Source organism: Suncus etruscus, chromosome 3, assembly GCF_024139225.1.
Source record: "Suncus etruscus isolate mSunEtr1 chromosome 3, mSunEtr1.pri.cur, whole genome shotgun sequence".
Classification (NCBI taxonomy): domain Eukaryota; kingdom Metazoa; phylum Chordata; class Mammalia; order Eulipotyphla; family Soricidae; genus Suncus; species Suncus etruscus.
The window spans coordinates 160617726-160633940 of NC_064850.1; the positions used below are offsets into that span (position 1 = coordinate 160617726).

The 16215-nt window shown below is 40.3% G+C and overlaps 1 protein-coding gene and 1 pseudogene across 3 annotated transcripts in view; one reads left to right on the forward strand and one right to left on the reverse strand.

Moving 5' to 3' along the window:
* Positions 1-16215, reverse strand: part of GAREM1 (GRB2 associated regulator of MAPK1 subtype 1) — a 219469-nt gene that overhangs the window by 63605 nt on the left and 139649 nt on the right. The window lies entirely within an intron of this gene.
* Positions 10298-10903, forward strand: LOC126003868 (proteasome subunit beta type-3-like; annotated as a pseudogene).

Consider the following 16215-nt stretch of genomic DNA (forward strand, 5'->3'; position numbering starts at 1 on the left):
TTCAAGGCTCTGAGAAAAAGCCTGCTGCTGGTAGCCTTCCTGTCCCTAGATTCATGTCCTATTCAGGAACCATTCTGTCCCTGGGATTCCATAAACAAAAGTTTGAAAGACATCAGGGCTAAGAGCCTCACCATGATGGTTCAGGCAGGTCTACCACACTTGAAGGCAGAACACTACTGAAGGCAGCCATCATCGCAATGATGTATAAAATTAAGCTATACCAAGGAAGTACCTTTCAGTGAAATGGCAAGGTTGGATTCCATTTTCTTGTGTTTTCTCAGGCTATGGCTCTTCATAGTAACTACACTGAAAAGCAGCATGTGGGGCTTCAAACCCAAGCCAGAAGTCTTCCTGGCTCCCTCTTTGCTATTAAAACTCAATGCCATAGCCTAAGCCATGGATACCCCTCTGTTCCCCAATGCAGATCTACAGAGAAGATACAAGAGAACCAAGTGCTTCCCCTCCCCACCTCTAAAAGCAAGAGAAAAAACTGAGAGAAGGCACTCAAATCCCAGTCACAAAATTCTCAACAAAAATGGAACAAATTGGATTGTTAAGCCACTAAATTTCTTAAGTTTCTAAAGTCTGTAGCCAGTTAGTTGTTGGATTGGGACCTAAGAGAGTTGTCTATTCTCATTTCTGGGCAGGGCAGAGACCTTTGTATTGGCTGTCTGATGGGAAGAGTTGAATAAAAACAAATTAATGAAGAAGAAATCTGCACAGTGTATGACAGGCTGTCAGGCATACAAATGACCATCTCTGGCTATGAATGCTGGTCCCTGTCATGGAAGAGCCAGTGGCTGTGTCAGTCTTCTCCGCAGAACAGACACAAAGAAAGAATGTGACAGATGAACGTGGTGCTCCAAAACATGGATGGAAAGGACAATGGCAGAAACAGATAACAAGATGGAGGATTCGGTTTAAAGATTCAGTTTAGAAGACTATTTCTGTCATAATTAAATAGTAAAGTTTTCAGTAGATCATCAACTGTTGAAAGGGAGAAGAACCATGGACTTAGGGGAAGTGACAAAGTTATGAGGGCTAGATTTTCTGTGGAGATGAAAGAGGGAGACCTGAAAGGGGAAAGGAGGTACAAAGAGAAAAGATAGGCCAAAGTGATAGCACAGTGGTTAGGGTACTTGTCTTGTACATGGCTGACACATGGTCCCCTGAGCTCCCAGAAATGACTCCTGAGTGCATGACCAAGAATAGCCATTGAGTACAGTCATCTGTGGTCCAAAAACAAAAAAAAGAAAAGGGAGGAAAAAGAGGGATGGGGAGAGAAAGAAAGGGGAAGGGGTGTGGAGGGGAGGAGGGGGGGAGGCAAAGGGAAGGGAAGAGAAAAGAAGCAGGTAGGGGAAGGGAAGGAGAGGGAAGGGAAAAGAAAGAAAGAAGAGGGACAGAAAGGAGAGGGAAGGGGAGGAAAGGGAAAGGAAGGAGATGGAAGGGAAAATAAAGGAAAGAGTGGAAGGGCAAAAAAGGGAAGAAGAGGGAAGGGAAGAAAAGGGAAGGGAAGGGAAGGGAAGGGAAAGGAAGGGAAGGGAAGGGAAAAAGAAGGAAGGGGAGGAAAAGAAAGGAGAGAAAAGGGAATGGAAGGGAAAGAGAAGAAAGGGAAGGGAAGGAATGGAGAGGGAAGGGAAGAAGAGGGAAGGGAAGGAGAGGGGAGGGAAGGAGAAGGAAGGGAAGAAGAGGGAAGGGAAGGAGAGGGAAGGGAAGAAGAGGGAAGGGAAGGGAGAGAGAAGGGAATGGAAGGGAAGGGGAGGGAAGGGAAGGAGAGAAAAGGGAAGGGAAGAAGGGAAGGAGAGGGAAGGGAAGGGGGGGGAAGGGAAGGGAGAAAGAAGGGAATAGAAGGAAAGAAAAGGGAAGGGGAAGGAAGGGAAGGGAAGGGAAGGGGAGGGGAGAGAAGGAAAAGGGAAGAAAGGAGAGGGAAAGGAAGGGAAGGAGAGAGAGAAGAGAAGGGATGGAGAGGGAAGGAAAGAGAAAGGATGGGGAGGGGAGAATAGGGAAGGGAAGGGGAGGGGAGGGAGGAAAGGGGAAGGGAGGAAAGGAAGGGAGGGCACAGGAAGGAAGGAGAGGGAAGGTACAGGAACACAAAGGTCAAAGGAGCAGGGATGAACCAAAGAAGACAACTAATCAAGGAGACAGAAAAAAGACAGGTGAGTGGGTGTTGTGAGATGGAAAGGAACATTTTAAGGATACTTCTAGGATACTTCTCAATATCATCTGGTGTTGAAAATGTCAGGGAAAAGGACCAAATCTCCAACAATTAGAACTCATTGAAATTTTTGTAGCTGGATTTTAAGGTGAAGACCAAGGCCACCATATGCATTGTTAGGATATAATTCTCCAAGTTGGAACCTCAGGAATTATAGAACAACTTACATTATTTCTCAAACTAGGTCTGCAAACTCTAATGTGGTAAAAATCTAGCCAAGTTTTCTTCATTCCAAGGAGCCCCACAAACTACAAGTCTGTATGATTTCCTATGGCGAGGAGGCAGGCTCAGAACAGTAGATATTCTCATATCCAGAACATGTTACTAATTACTAATTACTCTTCTTGTGCTGATCTGACATACACTAAGCCTGATGATTTTATATATATAGACATATATATATGATATTATATATAGGAAATTATCTCCAGGTGCTCCTCAACGGGGTAAGTCATGGGAAACGAAGGAAAACCACTATGTCTAGCACAGATTCAGATCTTCCCATACCCTGGCATGCAATCTGTAAAGAGAAGAGCTTGGGGTCTTCCTACTGCACTTCACTATAATGGCCCCATCCAATCAGCTCAGTCCCTGCTGGACTGGACAGGTCTCTTTAGGGAGAATTCATCGGGATTGCTCGGTGCCACACTGAACACTGAGCAGTGAAGAACACTGTGAAATTCGTGTCGGAAAGAAGCAGGTGTCTGGAAACAGTGAACAAAAACACTACACAGGCTGTCCCCAAGCCAGAGACCTTTGTTCCCAACCCAATTTTGCCACTTCCCCATCAGAAAAATCTATCAGGGGAGAGAGAGTCTTAGAGAAGGTTTCGTCAAGCAGATCCCTGGGGTGCGCATTTCCGAGTTGGCTGGGCTGAGTGATGAGAAAGCCCGGTGGTATATTTAGACTCCATTGGGAACCGTAGTGAGACAGTTAGACACCCTGGGATGTCAACTTGTTATTTTGGTGGAAACAAAATCTGCTGCCAAGTTTTTATTTACCAAAGCTTCTCACCTGAAAGGAAAAGTAAATAGACAAGTACAAACACTCTGAAATAGTTGCATCTTGAGAGAAGGACAAGAAATTGAAAGTAATTCCTCTCATCCCATTACAATATGTGAAGGAAAGGTTCAAAGTCAGATGGCAGATGACAATCTGCCCACTGAATAGGGTATGACCAGGGTATGACTTGGGAAGAGGAAGACAAAGGAAGGAGATGGTAAAAGACAGTTCTTTCCAGAGCACAAGGCTGGGCTTCTCTACCATACCTAACCTGCTATCCACATTTTGGAGGTTTTCCTGATGCTTACCAATGTTAATTTCAACAAAAACTAAGTTATCCCAAGCTTCCTCCTCTATAACATCTCTTGAGCTAAATAAAGGAATAGAATTACCTGTCCACTCTTTGTGAAAATTCTACTCACCGCCCCCCCCCCCATTTTGTTAAAAGTGGGAAATTGCCTTGGGTAGGAGATGTGTGGGCACTATCATGACAGTTGACTGTTGACAGGATGACAGTCCCAAGCAGAGAAGGGAGTGGCTGATAGTACCCTATCTTTATCCAAGAATGCCCACTCAGACTGGGGAGCTTAGAAAAGCCGCTTTTCCACCTACTCCTTCCTTCCTCATCAAATATAGTCACCTCCCCCACTGCCAATTTTCAAATTGGCACCATGATTAATGACCCAGGCAAGAACTTAATTTCCTGTCCAGTAGTACAAGGCTGATTTCCAATAAAAGAATTCACTCAAGACAACTATTTCCTCTCCACAGCTTCTAATCTTTTATTCAACTGTGGGCATTCTTCCCTCTCAGTGTGAAAGCAGAATCAATTTTTGAACTTCCATTTGGTGAATATTCCAAAGAATCACAGAATACTAAAGCTGGAAGGGACCTGAAAGGCTATGTAATTCGACCTCCTCTTTTCTTATAATTCAAGCAGGACCAAGATGAAGGCTTTTGACTCAATCTTCTGTGAGCACATGGTCAAGATGCAAGTGAAGAGGGAATTACTATCATTAAAGGACACAGCTTGGGCTCTCACTGGTCTCATTATCCAGTTACCTTTAATGAAACAGTCTATTTTAAATTGGGAACTAATCACCATGGGAGAATATTTCTTCAATTACGGGCTCAGGCAAAATACAAACAAAACAAGTGTCAGTAAAACCCTTCAGATACAGCAACACAATTATCATGTTCAATTACCTCAGGACTCCTTAAATACCCATTGCCGATGTAATGAGTTGTCCTGACTTGAACTACATGTATCCATTGCTTGTATTTATTTCTTAGAAATGCTTGATAGATAACGCCATGCTTTCTGAGAAATTAATTCTGAAAAGAAGATCCTAAACAAGATGCTAATGATTGCAGAGCACAGTACCTTCTTTGGATGCATGATTTCCCTTACACAATTTCAGTTACAATTCAGGACGTGTTTTCTGGGTTAATATTTAAATCATCTGAGAGACTCAATAGAGATGAAAATATCAAAAAATAAATGGGGCTGCTGGTGGCTTGAGAGAAGACAGGCAGAATGGATAGGCAGCAACAGAGTATGTCCCAAACGAGGACAGAAATAGTGGACCTAAGTACAAAGTCCCTGGCTCTACTTATTAGCTGCTTAAACATTTTATTCTTTGGGGGCTCAAATTCCTTTTCTGTAAGCAGCAAAACCTATCAGTGCAATTATATTGGACAGTGTATAATGAAAGTCTATCTCAGCAATTAGTGAAATTGGTACTATAGAGATACTGTTAAGTTTAAAGAATTTCTTAACCCAGGGCTGGAGGGATATCCCAGTGGGTAGGGCATTTGCCTTGCATGCTGCTGACCCAGGTCCCATCCCCAACATCCCATCTAGTCCCCGAAGCCTGCCAGGAATGATTCCTGAGCTAAGAGCCAAGAGTAACCCCTGAGCACAGTAAGTTGCGGCCCCCAAAGCAAAACATGACAAACTTAATTCCTTTTTCTTGTGCTTAATTGAAGCATCTCAATTACCACAGAAGATACCATTGTGATTTGCAGTATATCGTTATTAAAATTAGCATATAGAAAATGTATCCAGTCAGTCAACTCTGTTTTGGTTCTTATTCCCCAACCTCATGCTTCAATGAAGCACGTATGGGGCTCGGGTCTCATGAGAACCACTTAGCAGCATAAACATGATGAATCTTTCTTGGAAGCCATTTTACTCATCTATGAAATGGCCCTACCGTAGCTTTCAAAAGTAGTCACAAAAATAAAATAAAAAAAAAAAAGTTTTGTTTTTGTATAACACCCGGCAGCGCTCAGGGGTTCCTCCTGACTCTGCGCTCAGAAATCGCTCCTGGCAGGCATGGGGGACCATATGGGATGCTGGGATTTGAATCACTGTCTGTCCTGGATTGGCGGCATGAAGGCAAATTCCCTACTGCTGTGCTATCTCTCCGGCCCACAGAAATCAAATTTTAACAAATGTGTATATCACAGCAAGTTAGAGTTACTTTCCTGACTCAAAGTTGGGCCTTTAGAGACTGGAATGTAACTGTTAAATGTATGTCCAGGAGTTTTTACGTATATACCACTCTTTTATTTCAATTATTTCATATAAAATAGCAATGGCACCAGCTGTCCTAGCTACTGCACAGATTTGATATGACAATTTAAGGTATAATCCAAAGAGAATTATAAAACTAGAACATAATTCATAATTAGATAGTGTCTGTCTGTCTGTCTGTCTGTCTCTCTCTGTCCCTCTCTCTCCCTTCCTTCTGTCCCCATTCCAGTGTATTGTATTTTGGCATTGTCTTTAGGCAATCCATCACTAGAAAACATATGGAGTTTGTGGGAAGACTGGGTCACACCTGATGGTGTTCAAGGAGCATTCCTGGCAATAATATACATACAGGGAACCCTATTTGCTGCCTGTAAATGAACTGGGATCAGCAGCATATAAGCACACATGCCTTAATCTCTATGCTATCTTTCCAGCCTGTTATTCTTTTTATAAAATATGTATTTCCCATTATATTACTTTGGATCAGAAAAGATTTTTCCATATAAAGGAATTGAACATTTTAAAAATAGATTTTTAATTGAATCACCATGAAATACAGTTGCAGAGCTTGATCATGATTGAATTCAGTCATATAATGTCTAACACTCTTCCTTTCACCAGTGCACATTTCTTGCCACCAGTGTCTCCAGTTTGCTTCGTCCCACTTACTCTTCTACTTCCCCCGATTGCCTTTATGACAGAAATTTTTATTCTCTTTCTAGATTTCCTCCCTTTTTTATTTTCCTTTTAGACACTGCAGTTTGCAATATTGTTACTGAAAGTGTATTACACATATCACTTTACCATCTTTCAGTACCCATATCTTGTCCAGAGTGATCAGTTCCAACTACCCTTGTAATAGTGGTCTTTTCTTTGCCCTAACTGCACTCCCCTGCTTTACATAGCAAACTTTTTACCATGGACCAGTCCTCCTGGGCCTCATCTCTATTGTTTTTGGGTATTATTAACATATCATCTTTTATTTTCACTATCTCACATGTATGTGTAATGATTCTATGGCTCTCCCTCTCACTCATTTCACTCAGTATAAAACTCTCTCTATTCATTCATGTCTAAATATACTTCATTACTTCATTTTTCCTAACAGCTGTGCAGTATTCCATTATGTAGAAGTACCACAGTTAGAAATACAAATGACCAAAAGCTCATGAAAAAAATGGTCCACATCTTTAATCATCAGGGAAATGCAAATCAAAACACCAGTAAGATATCATTTCATGCAACAAAGAGAATATCACACACACCAATAAGAATAAGAAAGGGAATGAAGAAAGGGACACTCATTCCCTGCTAGTGGGAATATAGACTGATCCAGTCCTTTGGGAAAACAATATGGACATTCCTCAAGAAACTAGAAATTGAGCTTCTGTATGACCAAGCAATCTCAATCTGGGACTATATCTTAAGAACCTAAAAACAGAATGCAGAAAAAGTATCTAAACTCTTAAGTTCATCATAGCACTATTCACAATAACCAAAATCTGGAAACAACCTAAGTGTCTGAGAACAGTCTTATATTTTTCATTTCCATGTTTAGCTATAAAATGGTCTCAGAATTGGACAAAAAAGGTCATATACACCTTGATGTCAACGGCTAAATGAATCTTGAGCTACTGAAACTTCCCTGTGCAAACCAGAGGATATAATATACATAGGGTAAATTTTTTTAATTTGTTCTATTTCACTCTATTTTTTTCAGGGCCATACCCAGTAGTGCTTGGAGCTTCCCTCTGGTAGTACTTAGTTGACTATTCGGGGTGCCAGGGATTGAACCAGGTTTGGCCTCGTACAAAGCAAGCACCCTACCAACTGTACTATCTCTCTGGCCCCAGGAAAAGTATTGAAAGGTACAGTATGTAGTACCTCTGGACTGCAACTCAATCTCTGGTACAAAAACTCTTGGAAACGGGAAACTCAGGAAAATGCTGTAGCCCTATGTGCTACTGCTCAGCTTGGCCCACTGAAGAGAAAGAATGTTGCCTGAAGCTCATTGCTTTGCTTCTACCTGAGTCACAGGAAAGCTTTGCTTTCGTGACCTTTGATGTCCAGAATGAGCTAAGGTAGAATGTTACATTTTCAAAAAGAAATATGCAGAGTCTTTCACCACAACTAACAGTGTAATGAGTAGCTATAAACTTTGAAAATGTCCAAGGCTTGAGAACCAGAAGATATTTCCAAAGGCTATAAAATATCTTTGGATGAATGACATGATTTTCTTTTTTTTTTTTTTTTTTTTTTGGTTTTTGGGCCACACCCTGTGACGCTCAGGGGTTACTCCTGGCTATGCGCTCAGAAGTTGCTCCTGGCTTCTTGGGGGACCATATGGGAAGCCGGGGGATCGAACCGCTGTCCGTCCTAGGCTAGCGCAGGCAAGGCAGGCACCTTACCTCCAGCGCCACCGCCCGGCCCCATGACATGATTTTCTATTGAAAACTCCAACGTGTGTTCCAAACTTTCCCAGTTAAAATTAGTGGGTGGTTTGCTCAATCATCATCACCCTGAGAACTCAGCCAGACTGCTACTTGTGAGTTTGGGCAGTCAGTCTACCCTGGCTCTCTCAGAGACAGTATTTTGAACTTCCTTGCTTGAATGCAAAACACATTAGCTAACTAACCAAACAAACTGGAAGGAGGCAGAACGTAGCCCCAACCTGGCAGGCTCAATGGCTGTAAAAACAATCTTAAAGGCTACAAGACCTTGGGGAAGCTAGCCCAGAGTAAAGGAGCTGATTTCTTTAAAGCTTCGATTCTAATTCGTCCTCAAACATATCACTCCAAAATGTAGAACTAGACAGAAATGGATACTAAACCTAGGTTCCTCTAACTTGGAATGCCCACAATCTCAGAAGGCTCAAATAAAGCATATAAACAGGTCAAATTTTTCATTTTTTCTTATCCTGAATTCAGGGAGAGTTTTACTGTAAATAGCCATTCTCATATTTAGTCTCATCTTCTTTCTCCCCTTTCTTCCTTCTTTAAAAATATGGTGCGTGGGGGTGGCTGTAGGAGTAAGAGAAGAGAGAAAAATGCAACATTAGTTCAACTGAGGGTGAGAGGACAGAAGATCAACCTTATCACTTAGCAGCCATCAATCTGAAAGGGAGCCTAAGTATCCTGGCTTCACTTTTCACATGTATAAAATGGATAAGAACCAGGAAAAGTAGGCTCAGTGTAAGTGAATACACCCTGCTTCTTTTTGTTGTATTGGGCCAGGCACGGTTGTGCTCAGGGATCATTTCTAGTTGTGCTTGGTGGACCATATTTTGTACTAAGGAGTGAGTTGAGGTGAGTGACATGTAAACAAACACCTTAACCTCTGTGCTATCTCTTAAATCCTTATACTCAGGTTTCTGAGACAAAACAAATTGTGAAACAAAGCAGGATAAGTAGAATGCTGAGGCACTTTAATGCTGAGGCATTCCTGAACTAGGATACGAGACAGTCTTCTCTAAGGTTCTTAAAGTTCTGAGTGAATTGAGTACTTGACATTTAAATTCTAGATATTAAGTCTGAAATCTGAATCTTGGGCTGGAGTAATAACTCAGTGGACTGAAAAACATGTTTTGCAGGCTAACTAGTCAGGTTCCATCTCCGGTAGTGAATGATCATCCGGGTTACACCCAAGCAATACCGGGTGTGACACTCAAAAAAATATATAAATTGGAACCACTTTTTTGGGGGGGATGGGAGTTCACACCCAGCAGTGCTCAGGGTGACTCCTGGCTCTACACTCAGAAATTGCTCCTGGTAGGCTTGGGGGACCATATGGGACGCCGGGATTCGAACTGCTGTCTGTCTGCATGCAAGACAAATGCCCTGCCTCCATGCTTATCTCTCTGGCACCAAATCTGAACCTCTTATGGTTCAGATTTACAAACAAGGAGTATCTCAGAACTTTCCTGGAGCAGATAAATGATGGCAAAAGCTGGTCAATATGGCTCATTCATGATTTTCAGATTTTGGTTAAATACCGTTCTAGATAGTGTTTGATATTCTGTGTGTCAATACCTTAAAATCATTCACATAATCAATAAATCATTCCCTTATCCCACTCTCTCCCTATATATACATATATACATATTCATGAGTGTGTATGTATTTACATGTCTGCAATAGCTATATGTGTAAGGAAATATGTATCTATGCATATACACCTATGGGTTGTTTCTCTAAAGAAGGATGACTATATAGAAGATATAGTTTTAACTCTGATGCTCTTTAACATGTTAAATATGTAATACAGCACATAATGGCTGACAAAACAGCTACAATGACTCCGTATTCACCTATATTATAAAAATACTGCACTGGTACTGGGAATCTGGATAGGCATAAATATCACCAAGAACCGTTAGTTTGCAGGGCTCTAAAAAAAATCTGACATCAATTGCTTAACAATATCTCTTGATGCAAAAACCAAAATTTTAAGAATACATGAGAGCAGTGAGATGAATTGTACAAGTGTGGGTCTGAGCCATTTGGCAGCATTTGCAGTGATTGTGGGTCTCGTACACCACAATCATGTCTATTATGTCCTATAAAGGAGGGGCCATCATGGCCATGTCGGACAAGAACTGTGTGGTCATCGCTGCCTACAAGGTACGTCGGAATCCAGGCCCAGATGGTGACCATGGACTTACAGAAGATCTATTCCACAGGCAATTGACTATACATTGGCCTGGTTGGGCTTGCTTCTGGTGTCCAGACCTTAAGTTCTGACTGAACCTGGAAGAATTAAAGGAAGGGTAGTAGATCAAGCCTTATACCCTCAGGGGCATGGTGGCCAACCTCTTATATGAGAAGTGGTTTGGTCCCTACTATACTGAACCAGTCATTGTTGGACTGAACCTGAAGACCTCTGAACCCTTCATCTGCTCTCTAGATCTCATTGGCTGCCCCATGGTGACTGATGACTTCGTGGTCAGTGGCATCTGGTTAGAAGAAATGTATGGGATGTGTGACTTCCTCTGGGAGCCTGACATGGATCCAGATCATCTATTTGAGACCATCTTACAGGCCATGCTGAATGCCATGGAACGTGATGCCATGTTGGAATGGGAGTCATTGTTCACATCATTGAGAAGGACAAAAATCACCACCAGGACACTGAAGATCCGGATGGACTAGCCTTCTCTTCCTAGAGACTATTCCTTTTCCTTGTTTGTTTTTTTCTAATAAAAGTCTTTAAAAAAATAAAAATAGGTATACTTAACATATACAAATCTCACTATTCATAGCACTGCTAACCTAATCTTCTCTTTATGTTTTAGTTCTTGGCTTCTCAAATTAAAACTACCATTCATAATATAACACAAACAGGAAACTGAAGTCATCTTCATCCTCACTGTAGAGCCCCACATCATCCTCAGCACCAAGTATTTTACTAGTTGTTCCATCAAAGTATTCTTCATAATATTCCATTGGTTCCATCCATGTTGCCCAAGTTCTGGACTGAGACAGTTCTCTTTGCTGAACATACAGCTTGGCTTCATACACAACACATGCTGAAATGACCATCCTAAAATATAACCTAATTCTATATTTATGGTCCATCCTAAAAGGCTTCATCAGTTCTCAAATTATTCTGGATATTATTCAAAATCCTTGGCAGAGGAGCCAGATGTTCAGCAAGCTCCTGACATGGGTTCAACACCTGGCACCCAATGGTCTACCCACCACTGCAAAATACAGCCCTGGTACCTGAGTGTGTGACCTGTGGCATGATACTGTAGGCTCTGAATAACTCCGGGGTAGCCTGGATATTCCTGACACTAAAGAGCATGAGCAGCAGCAACCCACTAAGGATTTGCACAGAATTTCCTAAATTGCATATGGGCTACATGGCTTCCTAAACATTGCTGGGGAGGGTCCCTGCCTGACAAAAAAAATCCTTAGCAGACATGACATTCTTTAAAGAGCATTCCCATCTCTTCAGTGTCCCTTTGCTGGGTTCTTATAGAATCTGGGTATTCTGTCTACCCATCCTTTGCCTTCTCAGTTCTAAACTACTACGCTAGAATCTGGGATGGTTTGACTTGAATATCGTGGACAATCTATGTCTTTCAGGGTTCTAGACAAGCAATGTGGGTGGCGAGGGTGTTTGATGACTGAAATAGTGATCAAAAATATGTTACTACAAGCAAATAAATGATAAAGTGAGAGTTGAGTGAATTCAAGTTCAGTCTTTTATAGATTTCTAGTTTTCAAAGCACCATTTGAAGGGGCAACCCTTCCTCTAATGTGTAGTTTGTTAGAGATCAGTTGACTATATGTGGTGAATTTATGTCTGATTTCTTTGCTCTATTTCCATTTGTCCGTGTCTGTCTTCATGTTAGTAACATACTGTTTTACAGAATGCAGACTGATTCCCTTCTGTCCTAAAGGCAGGCCTGGGGCAGGTGCTTCTCCAGGCTGTGTGTGCAGCTCACTGGCAATCTGCAGATTCTCTTTAGCTCTGCTTTTGCCCAGATTCACATCTCCAGGGACCTGTGTGCATCCTGTTCTAGTTTCTTCACCTTTACTCTGGAGGAAGTTCAGAAACACCCAGTCTGGGCTGATATTAATATCACCTCTGCATTACACTGTGCTCCCCCATCCCACCTCCAGACCCCATCTGCCAGGCTGCTTCCTTTAGATGCGATCTTTTTTTTAGACCCAGATAGCCAACTGGACTTAAACTAAATAGCAATATTGCTGTTGACACCTGGTCTTGTACTGCTGGTTTCTTCATATAAATTAACATTAATTACATCTAATCACTCTAAGAGGGGGAACTGCAATTGCTGCATAAGTCGCACTTGACTATATACAGAGGAATGCCTAATAACTTGAATATTTTTCTTGGAATTAAATAATGAGGGAAAAATTAAGTTTAAGCATTTCTTGAAATTATCATTTTAAGAAACAAAAAATAAATATACTTAAAATTAATTTGTAATAATAAAGTAATAGGTCAGAGAACTATTCAAGAGTCCCTAATAAAAGTCAATAGTCTTTAAGCAAGTCAGACAAGTAAAATGTATAAGCAAATTTAATATATACATAAAACACAGCTAATTCTCAACTACTCCAGAGAAAGATTAAGTTTAAAGTCATGACATTTGTAGAAAGGTTAAAATGATTAGACATTAATGAAATTTCCATGTACTTAAGATGATAGCATAAGATGTTTTTCTCCAGCAAACACATTTTCTCTTAATTGTTGAAACAGAAACTTACTCTGAAATTTTTCAAAAATGCTTAATTAAAAATTAGAAGGAGTTTGATGATAAGTCAATCAAATAAATGGTGGTTTAGTCTATCCTGAGTTATTTAAGTTGACTAAAAATACAGGAAAGCCTATAAAAAGTCTAACCACAGTCTTGATAAGGCAACATGAATGTGGCACAATCAAATGCTTATTTGACTCTCCAGATGAAAAGCAGTTACTGAATTTTGGACTTGGATTTATATTGCCAACTTGATAAAAATGACATTGGGGGGACCTGACTTAGGTCTCAAATCAGGCATGATGGAACTTTTAATAAAGGCAAAACTGATCAGAGGGTTGAATGATTTAGGGCCTAATCAGCTAAAAGCAGACTATACATATAATAGCTAGTTAACCATCTATTAAAAATGAATGTACTTTTCACTATGATTACGTATCCTTTACTAAAATGATGTGTTATTTTATAATATAGTCTGGATTTATTTTCAATTTCAACTTAGGTTAAAATCCAGGTAATTCTACAAAATTTCTGTTTATCAAAAAGTTGACAACAAAAATCATCAACACACTGTTTAATTTTCATACAACTGAAAAAGAAAATAAATGTAGCAAGTATATATTTTAAAAATGGTGGGGCCAGGTGAACCACACCCAGCAGTGCTCAGAGGAAGGTTCCAGTTCAGCTTTAGGAAAGAATCTATGTATAGGCATGAAGCCCCCACATGTAAAGCTTATACTCAGCCTTTTGCACCATCTCCCAGCAGTGAAAATTTAAATGTAACAATTAGATGTGACCAGTGATGTGTCTCATGTGGTAAGCACATATCTCGCATGATCAAGCCCTCAGTTTAACCCTAGCATTAGATGGTACCCTGAGCATCAAAGAGAATGGCCCCTACAAGTAACAATTAGGAATACAAATATTTAGGGATATCCTCACATAAAATAATTGGCCTTAAATTCTTTTGAGTTATCAATATAAGCTCTCAATCGGGCTGCCTTTTTAAGTATTTTGCAGATGTTTCATCCAGAGAAATAAAATATTGTTATAAAGTAATACATTTTGTAGGGGCCAGAGTGATAGTGCAGTGATAGCCTGTTTGCCTTGCACGCGGCTGACCCAGCACGGACCTTGGTTCAATCCCCGGCGTCCCATAAGGTTGTCCAAGCCAGGGGCGATTTCTGAACACATAGACAAGATAACCCCTGAGCGTCGCTATGTGTGCCCCAAAAACCAAAAATACAAAATTAAAAAAATAAGTGATACATTTGTAGAATAACTTGCTCTATAAAATATGTCGATTAGCCCTAGTTGACTATAAGCCAAGAATTCAGGTTCTCCATTAGTCACAGAAAAGAAGTGATTTATCGTTGATACTTTGCTGTTAGCACAATTATTCCTATTCCTGGTCATGTTTCAGATGTCGAAAAGTGAAGGACAAAGAATCCCCGAACTTTGGAGAACCTCCAAGCATCTTATTCAAGGAGGATCCGATAACACAATGTTAACATTATAAGAATAAAGTAGAATTGAATTGCAGGGGAGCAAAAAAAGCTTTGCAGAGGGTAAAATCAGAAAAGAACTTTCTACAAAAGGGAAAGAGTTTATCATCAGGGTTAAAATGAACAGGTCAATCCCATCTCAGTTCAATTCAACATCAGTCTCAGTGTAGTTCACATTCCATTATCTGTTTGGAAGCAGAACTTGGAGAAATCAGAATAGAAACCTATCCCCACTTCTTTTGGTACTGATGGGGTGTTTCACCTTCTTTTTCTCCTGCATTATCCAAATCGATGAGGAGAACCTCTAGAAGGATTCTGCCCATTTTTGGGATATTAGACTCTTACCCCAGTTTACTCATTGTCTCCTTTACAGGCAAAACCACCTAACTTGAACTGCTAGCCCTGCCCCCACTTAGAGGGGGAAATAAGGGAGGCACCAAGACCAAACTGATGCAAGACTACTAAGTAGTAGGTCAGATACAGAGGGGATCACATATTCTAGCCACCCTGGGGGTGAGGGAAGAAGAAATGGGAGGTAGGACAAAAACGGAGGTGTAGGGAGGACAATTTAGGGATGGGAATCCCCCCTGATTTTATGTAAATATGTACCTAGAATATTATTGTCAACAATATGTAAGCCACTATGATCAAAATAAAAATTAAAAAAAAATATAGATAATTAATAAAATAAAATAAAATTAAATTAAAAAAAAAAAGAAACCTATCCCCAAAGAGCCAAGTTTTGAGGCTCTAATTTGGACAAGTATATATAGTTTGTAAACCTCTAATCATGGACCGACAACAGTAAAATGAAGTGTTTAGATAGTTATGGATAAGAAAGAAATAGTTGCGACAATAAAAGATTCAAGTTTAGCAAGAAGAACAGCATAGAACAATTCTTTTTTTCTTTTTTGTTTTTTTGTTTTTGGGTCACACCCGGCAGTGCTCAGGGGTCAATCCTGGCTCTATGCTCAGAAACCACTCCTGGCAGGCTCGGGGAACCATATGAGATGCCAGGATTTGAACCACCATCCTTCTGCATGCAAGGCAAATGTCTTACCTCCATGCTATCTCTCCGGCCCCAAAACAAGTCTACTCTATGTAAAGCACTGCTCGGCAGCAATGGGCATTTCTTCCTGTGTTTAGCCGAGTTAGTGCCAGTACTCTAGACACTACCTTTAAAGAAGAAGCAAAACAAGTTCAAACTGTAAAAAAGATAATATAAATATTAAATGGAACTAAATTTAGAAAAAACTCATTTGCAAAGGTTGGCTAAAGGAACTAATTAGATAGCAAACAAGGTCTGGGTCAATCTGGGAAGATTTCTGAGGGGGAAAATATTTACTTCTTTGGGAATTGATAAAGAATATACAAAGTAATTAAGTAACATAAAGCTTCTATAAAAATATCACCAAAAGGTCATGTCAGCACCAATTGAAAATATTAATGTTAGTTATAAATTCAAAGTCATATATGGAGTATTATTTATAACATCTAAGAGTTGGAAACAACTTCAGTGAAGTGTCCAGAGGGTGAGGAATAAAATCCCTATGAAGAAGCAGCAGTCAAAGACATTATTGCTGAGAAGTTCCCAAATCTGAAGAATGTTTGCACTCATTCTGTATGCCTGAAGAGAACAAGCTAAGAAATCCAAAGAAAAGCACCCAAAGGCACATCTTAGTTACAAAGAAGTTAACCAGAGATAGAGATAAAATACTGAAAGCAG